The 6,924-nt window shown below is 43.5% G+C and overlaps 1 protein-coding gene across 8 annotated transcripts in view; it reads left to right on the top strand.

The window, feature by feature from the left end:
* Nucleotides 1-1,089: 1,089 nt before the first annotated feature.
* Nucleotides 1,090-6,924, top strand: part of LOC135096143 (calcium-transporting ATPase sarcoplasmic/endoplasmic reticulum type-like) — a 44,212-nt gene continuing 38,377 nt past the window's right edge. For 4 of the 8 annotated variants that reach the window (XM_063997432.1, XM_063997430.1, XM_063997428.1 and 1 more), the window contains exon 1: nucleotides 1,090-1,223. The gene's annotated coding sequence lies outside the window, so the exon portion shown is untranslated. Of the gene's footprint in view, nucleotides 1,224-4,756; nucleotides 4,981-6,924 lie in introns of those variants that run through there. The other 4 variants (XM_063997433.1, XM_063997431.1, XM_063997427.1 and 1 more) reach the window with 2 other exon arrangements.

The raw sequence follows: 6,924 nt of genomic DNA on the forward strand, positions 1-6,924 counted from the left end.
AGATTAGTAAAACTTGAAGAAGAGAGAGAGAGAGAGAGAGAGAGAGAGAGAGAGAGAGAGAGAGAGAGAGAGAGAGAGAGAGAGAGAGAGAATGATTAGTTTGGTTTTCAAGGTTATTTTTGTTCTTAAAGATATACACATCTTGTTAGACTGTCACTAGAATCATGGAAACTCCTTGTAGATCTTAGCAGCTTCCATTAGAATCTGTTAAACTGTTGCTAAATTCATGAAAACCTCGTTAACTTTCCCTGCAGCCTGTTAAACTATCACTGGAACCATGAAAACACCCTTGAAAACCCCAGTAACTTCCACTGCAGCCTGTTAAGCTATCACTGGAACTTTGAAAACACCCTTGAAAACCCCAATAACCTCCACTGCAGCCTGTTAAACTATGGAACCATGAAAACACCCTTGAAAACCCCAATAACTTCCACTGCAGCCTGTTAAACTATCACTGGAACCATGAAAACACCCTTGAAAACCCCAGTAACTTCCACTGCAGCCTGTTAAACTATCACTGGAACCTTGAAAACACCCTTGAAAACCCCAGTAACTTCCACTGCAGCCTGTTAAACTATGGAACCATGAAAACACCCTTGAAAACCCCAGTAACTTCCACTGCAGCCTGTTAAACTATGGAACCATGAAAACACCCTTGAAAACCCCAATAACCTCCACTGCAGCCTGTTAAACTTGCAATGCTGGTGATTGTTAAACAGGGTCGTATTAGGAATCATTGTTTTTAAGGCAGTTTTCATGGTTCCAGTCGCAGTTTAAGAGGCTGCAGTGGAATTCACTCCGTTTATCAAGGATGCATTCACGATTCAAGCAGCATTTCAGCCTGTACACTGAGAGGGACTAGAGAGAGACAGAGAGAGAGAGAATTAAAGAACATATCTGCGCATGAAGACACCTAGTTTAGAGAGAACAAAGCAATGAGGAACGCCTGGACAGCAAAACCTATGCACGTCACCCATAATCCTTAAGTCTGGGCGAGAGGGAAGACGAGTAGGCAGGGTATGGACAGGGTAAGCGAGGCACCGGTTGTTGGCAGGGTTCAGGAAGGGTAGCGGTGGTGGTGGTGGTGGAAGAGTGCCAAGGAGCAAGGTTTTAAAAGGGGTGAGTGAGGGGTGAGTGGAGCACTGGCTGGCGGCGATCGCCCCCACCACTTCTGCTGTTCTCGACCTGGGAGCCTTTGCAATTGTGGCCCAGGTGATACAGAGGTGAGTAATTAAGCGCCGCCGCAGACACACCTGGTGACTCCTACAGCATTTCAAGTTTCCCGTGGTAGTGATGCAAGCCTAGCGAGTCGTTTCCCATCCGCGTTCCTGGTGATTTGACGCTGACGAGCACACACCTGCAAGCCTCGTTACCAATGCCACATCAAGCTGACGAAGATGAATTCAAGTCTACCTGGTGCATTGTCGTACACACCTGGCGAATCGTCGTACACACCTGGCGAATCTGGTTTCCTGGTGATTTGAAAAGGAAACCCCTGTTAAGCCCTTACACCTGCTAATTGAAACACCTCGTGACTTCAACCCTTCCTACACCTGCCACGCCCAAGTATACCTGGTGATTCCAACTACACACCTGCGAATTTCCCTACACACCTGTAAAAAAAAAACGTGATTCTAGGCCTATTTCCAAAGCAGGCCTACCCACCACACCTCTGAAGTGATTAAATGACCTCAGATGACCTCGTGTGACGCTGTATAGTGTGATCTGTGGTGTAGTGACCTGACCTCGCTGTCCATCGTGACCTGGCCTATGAAACACCAAGGAACGATAAAAAAAACGTGAAAAAACAAAAAAAAAATGACTCGGTGATAAATTTGAAGGGGAAACTGAAGAAACTGATAGAGAAACGCGAAGGAATGAAATGAAAGATGTTAGGAAGTGAAAAAATTAATGAAAGAATTGAGATAAGGAATAAAAAAAAAAAGGGAAGAGAGAAAGTTAAATTATATGTAAAAAAAACGATTAAGAGGAAGAGAACAACATTTTTTTTGAACGGAAAATGAAAAGTGAAAATACGACAGAGAGAGAGAGAGAGAGAGAGAGAGAGAGAGAGAGAGAGAGAGAGAGAGAGAGAGAGAGAGAGAGAGAGAGAGATAAAGCTATGCTAATTATTTCACATCATACACACACACACACACACACACACACACACACACACACACACACACACACACACACACACACACACACACACACACACACACACACACACACACACACACACAGCGTCTTGTCAGTGATGTCACCCCTAACATTATATTTAGAGAGAGAGAGAGAGAGAGAGAGAGAGAGAGAGAGAGAGAGAGAGAGAGAGAGAGAGAGAGAGAGAGAGAGAGAGAGGTGGTTCATTGCCAAACTTACATACACGTAAAGAGAGAGAGAGAGAGAGAGAGAGAGAGAGAGAGAGAGAGAGAGAGAGAGAGAGAGAGAGAGAGAGAGAGAGAGAGAGGACCAGGAAACAAAGCCGTAGACTAAAGAACAAACACACACACACACACACACACACACACACACACACACACACACACACACACACACACACACACACACACACACACACACACACACACACACACACACACTATTAACCTAAATAAAGGTTGTTTACATAGACACCCATGCCCCCCCTCCCCTACCATAGAAAAAAATGACCCAGTAGTGTCTGTGTGTGTGTGTGTGTGTGTGTGTGTGTGTGTGTGTGTGTGTGTGTGTGTGTGTGTGTGTGTGTGCAGCTATCTATGGTGAGGCCGCAGCCAGGGTTGCTTCAAAAATAACCACCACCACCATCACCACCACCACCACCACTGCTACACACACACACACACACACACACACACACACACACACACACACACACACACACACACACACACACTATACATGGTTTGTATGTACAATGGCTAAGAAAAGCAATTGTATTCACCAGAGAAAGAGAGAGAGAGAGAGAGAGAGAGAGAGAGAGAGAGAGAGAGAGAGAGAGAGAGAGAGAGAGGGGGAGGAGAAAAAGCATAATCATTATGTAACAACTTAGAATTAGAAAGAGAGAGAGAGAGAGAGAGAGAGAGAGAGAGAGAGAGAGAGAGAGAGAGAGAGAGAGAGAGAGAGAGAGAGAGAGAGCAAAAAGAACAAGAAAGAACAAGTGAAATACAATTGAACAAAACGAGAGAGAGAGAGAGAGAGAGAGAGAGAGAGAGAGAGAGAGAGAGAGAGAGAGAGAGAGAGAGAGAGAGAGGAAGTATCGCATTACACCTTAACATGGCAACATTTACTATAAGCACAAACATCTCTCATCTCTCTCTCTCTCTCTCTCTCTCTCTCTCTCTCTCTCTCTCTCTCTCTCTCTCTCTCTCTCTCTCTCTCTCTCTCTCTCTCTCTCTCTCTCTCTCTCTCCTGCTTTGGACATGTCTAACCCAGCCAAGCACTCTCCCATGCCAGGCCAAAAATGATCTTAATTTGAACCTTCCCGCGAGCAGAAAAGGTGTGGTTTATTTATACCCCGCGCCACCTCAACCAATGAGGAGAGAGTCTGTATCCTGCGTCACCACCCCGCCAGCCAATCAGCGCGCACCACATTGAGAGGCTGGACTTGGCATGTCTTATTTCAGTCTGGTATTCTCTTACACGGCTGCAAAGTACTGCCTAGAGACACAGCGTTTATTTAGCTTATTGCTGGGCTTGGCTATGAGGTGCTAATGCGGCAATAAGCGAGGTTTTAGCGGAGATTTGAAGAGTTTTTCAAGTTTGTCGTCTGCTAGGTTGGGTCTTCCTCTCTCGTTCTCCGTGAGGGTCTTTATTTAAAAACACTTGATGAAAATTCGACTTCCATTCTTATATCATTCTGAAAAGTTTCCATTTTATCAGTTTTTGGGAGTTTTTCATCTGCTTAGTTGCGTCTCTCTCTCTCTCTCTCTCTCTCTCTCTCTCTCTCTCTCTCTCTCTCTCTCTCTCTCTCTCTCTCTGATTGAAAGGGTATATTTAAAAGTGATAAAAAGCTTGTCCTCCATCCGTTTATATAATTATGAAAAACAGCACTGGGTTTGATAATAGTGATGTAAACAGGCGTGCGCATCCTTGCCTTCCTCTGTCACCGCCCGGCACTTCCTACATCGATAAACTAGAAACGTACTTATGAAAGGAAAACAGATAAAAGAAATGAGAGAATTATTAACGCGTAATACCTCTACAAATAGAGGATACACTTAAAGGTTTGCTGATAGGGTAATCGGCCACGCATATACACAGTCACTTGAACTAAATTTCGTTATAGATAAGAGACACTGGTGGAATAAAACAACATTATATAAAAAATGACACAGAATAATACATAGATAGATATTCGTAGGAGTTCGGTACGATAAAGGAAGTATTAGTAAAAGATCGTCATACTTGGAAGCAAAACTCTCGTACACTGACAGACAGCGAAAGCGAACCGAAGAAAACGTCAATATAAAAGAAAAATAACTTGAAAATATTTAGTTAAATATATAATCAAGAGTCTGGTAAACTAAAAGGAACATTAGTAGAGAATTCTCGTACGCGCATCCCGACCTTCATACTAGGACCCCAAAAACTCTATCTTAAATAAGACAAAAAAACGTGTGGAATAAAACATTATAGATAAAATAACACAAAAACACACAACTAAGTGATGAAAAGAGTCTGGTAAATCAAACTTAGGAAATTAAGAGATAGCATTACATAGCCACTCGTCCGCGCATCCCGATCTTCATACTTCGAGCAAAACTCCCGTACGTGGCGGGAGGGGGGAGTCAGTGTACCTCGGGCCGCGATGGGGGGTGCATGACGCCGGCGCGCTGCTCTAATATCACTCGTTTTAACATACATAACCCGGCGCTTTTACGAAGTACACGTGTTTGGAAGCGCCGAGACTACCCACGCATAAGGAAGGGAGGAAAAGAGTGATAAATGGAATAAGAGAGGAGGAGAGAATTGAAAAATGTGAGTTTGTTCTGAATTGTTTGTAATTTACTTGTTTTCTTCTCTTCGTGTTTGTTTGTGTGTTTGTTTGTGTGGCTCGTGTATCTCTCTCTCTCTCTCTCTCTCTCTCTCTCTCTCTCTCTCTCTCTCTCTCTCTCTCTCTCTCTCTCTCTCTCTCTCTCGTGTGTGTGTCTGACCTTCCATATAACACACACACACACACACACACACACACACACACACACACACACACATACATACATACATACATACATACATTTCTCTCCCCCATTCACCTTCTTTCTGTGTGTGTGTGTGTGTGTGTGTGTTGCGTCAGTGAGATGGTGAGGCTTGCAACACAGTGAAAGGGGTAGGGGAGGGGCCATGTACGTACGCGCGCGCACGCGTGTATATGTGTGTGTTTATGTGTGTGTGTGTGTGTGTGTGTGTGTGTGTGTGTGTGTGTGTGTGTGTGTGTGTGTGTGTTTGCCTCATATGTTCAAGGACTTCTCTCTCTGTGTGTGTGTGTGTGTGTGTGTGTGTGTGTGTGTGTGTGTGTGTGTGTGTGTGTGATAATTATTGCAATAAAAAAAATAGATACATTAATTTTTATTTCAGTATTTAATTTCACACACACACACACACACACACACACACACACACACACACACACACACACACACACACACACACACACACACACACACACACACACACACACACACACACACGTACTGCTATGTATGGTTGCATAATGACAATGTATGTGCGTATGAGAGAGAGAGAGAGAGAGAGAGAGAGAGAGAGAGAGAGAGAGAGAGAGAGAGAGAGAGAGAGAGAAACTAGGGTATGGTCAGGGAATACTCTTGAAAACACAGATAAAGAGAGAGAGAGAGAGAGAGAGAGAGAGAGAGAGAGAGAGAGAGAGAGAGAGAGAGAGAGAGAGAGAGCCACTATCATCGGACGAGCCCCTGGGATTATCAGTCTTGTGTGTGTGCGTGCGCGCGGTGTGTGTGTGTGTGTGTACGTGTGTGCGTTAAACGTTTGCCTTGTAGGGGCTCGTTTGTCAAGTTGTGAACGTTTTTCTATGTACGTAAATTTGTGTACGTATTATGACTTACAAGGTTCAGCGACCTGTGTGTGTGTGTGTGTGTGTGTGTGTGTGTGTGTGTGTGTGTGTGTGTGTGTGTGTGTGTGTAATTTGTACGCACATATTAACATTCTCTCTCTCTCTCTCTCTCTCTCTCTCTCTCTCTCTCTCTCTCTCTCTCTCTCTCTCTATTTTTCTTGGCAGTGATGTTTGTTTGTGTGTTTGTTTGTTTGCCCTTGAGTGTGTGTGTGTGTGTGTGTGTGTGTGTGTGTGTGTGTGTGTGTGTGTGTGAAGGTTTTGGCTACGTAACTCTCTCTCTCTCTCTCTCTCTCTCTCTCTCTCTCTCTCTCTCTCTCTCTCTCTCTCTCTCTCTCTCTCTCTCTTTCTCAATGATGCTGTATTTACTTGTACCCACATAAAAGTCACCGAGAGAGAGAGAGAGAGAGAGAGAGAGAGAGAGAGAGAGAGAGAGAGAGAGATTGTGCGTATTAATAATAATATTTTCCATTCAGTATTCAAAACAGAACAAAAATATATAGAGAAACTTTTTACATTTTATATATTTGTAAGAATAATAATCGTCGTGGTGGTGGTGGTGGTGGTGGTAGTAGTAGTAGTAGTAGTAGTAGTAGTAGTAGTAGTAGTAGTAGTATTTGTTAGTCATTATTATTATTATTATTATTATTATTATTATTATTATTATTGTTGTTGTTGTTGTTGTTGTTGTTGTTGTTTTTATTGTTGATGTTATTTTTTTGCGTATTTATTCTCCAGGATGTGGTACTCGCGCACACACACACACACACACACACACACACACACACACACACACACACACACACACACACGAGAGTAACAAATGAGAAGACGAGTGA

The sequence above is a fragment of the Scylla paramamosain genome, unplaced genomic scaffold, assembly GCF_035594125.1.
Source record: "Scylla paramamosain isolate STU-SP2022 unplaced genomic scaffold, ASM3559412v1 Contig2, whole genome shotgun sequence".
NCBI classification, from domain to species: domain Eukaryota; kingdom Metazoa; phylum Arthropoda; class Malacostraca; order Decapoda; family Portunidae; genus Scylla; species Scylla paramamosain.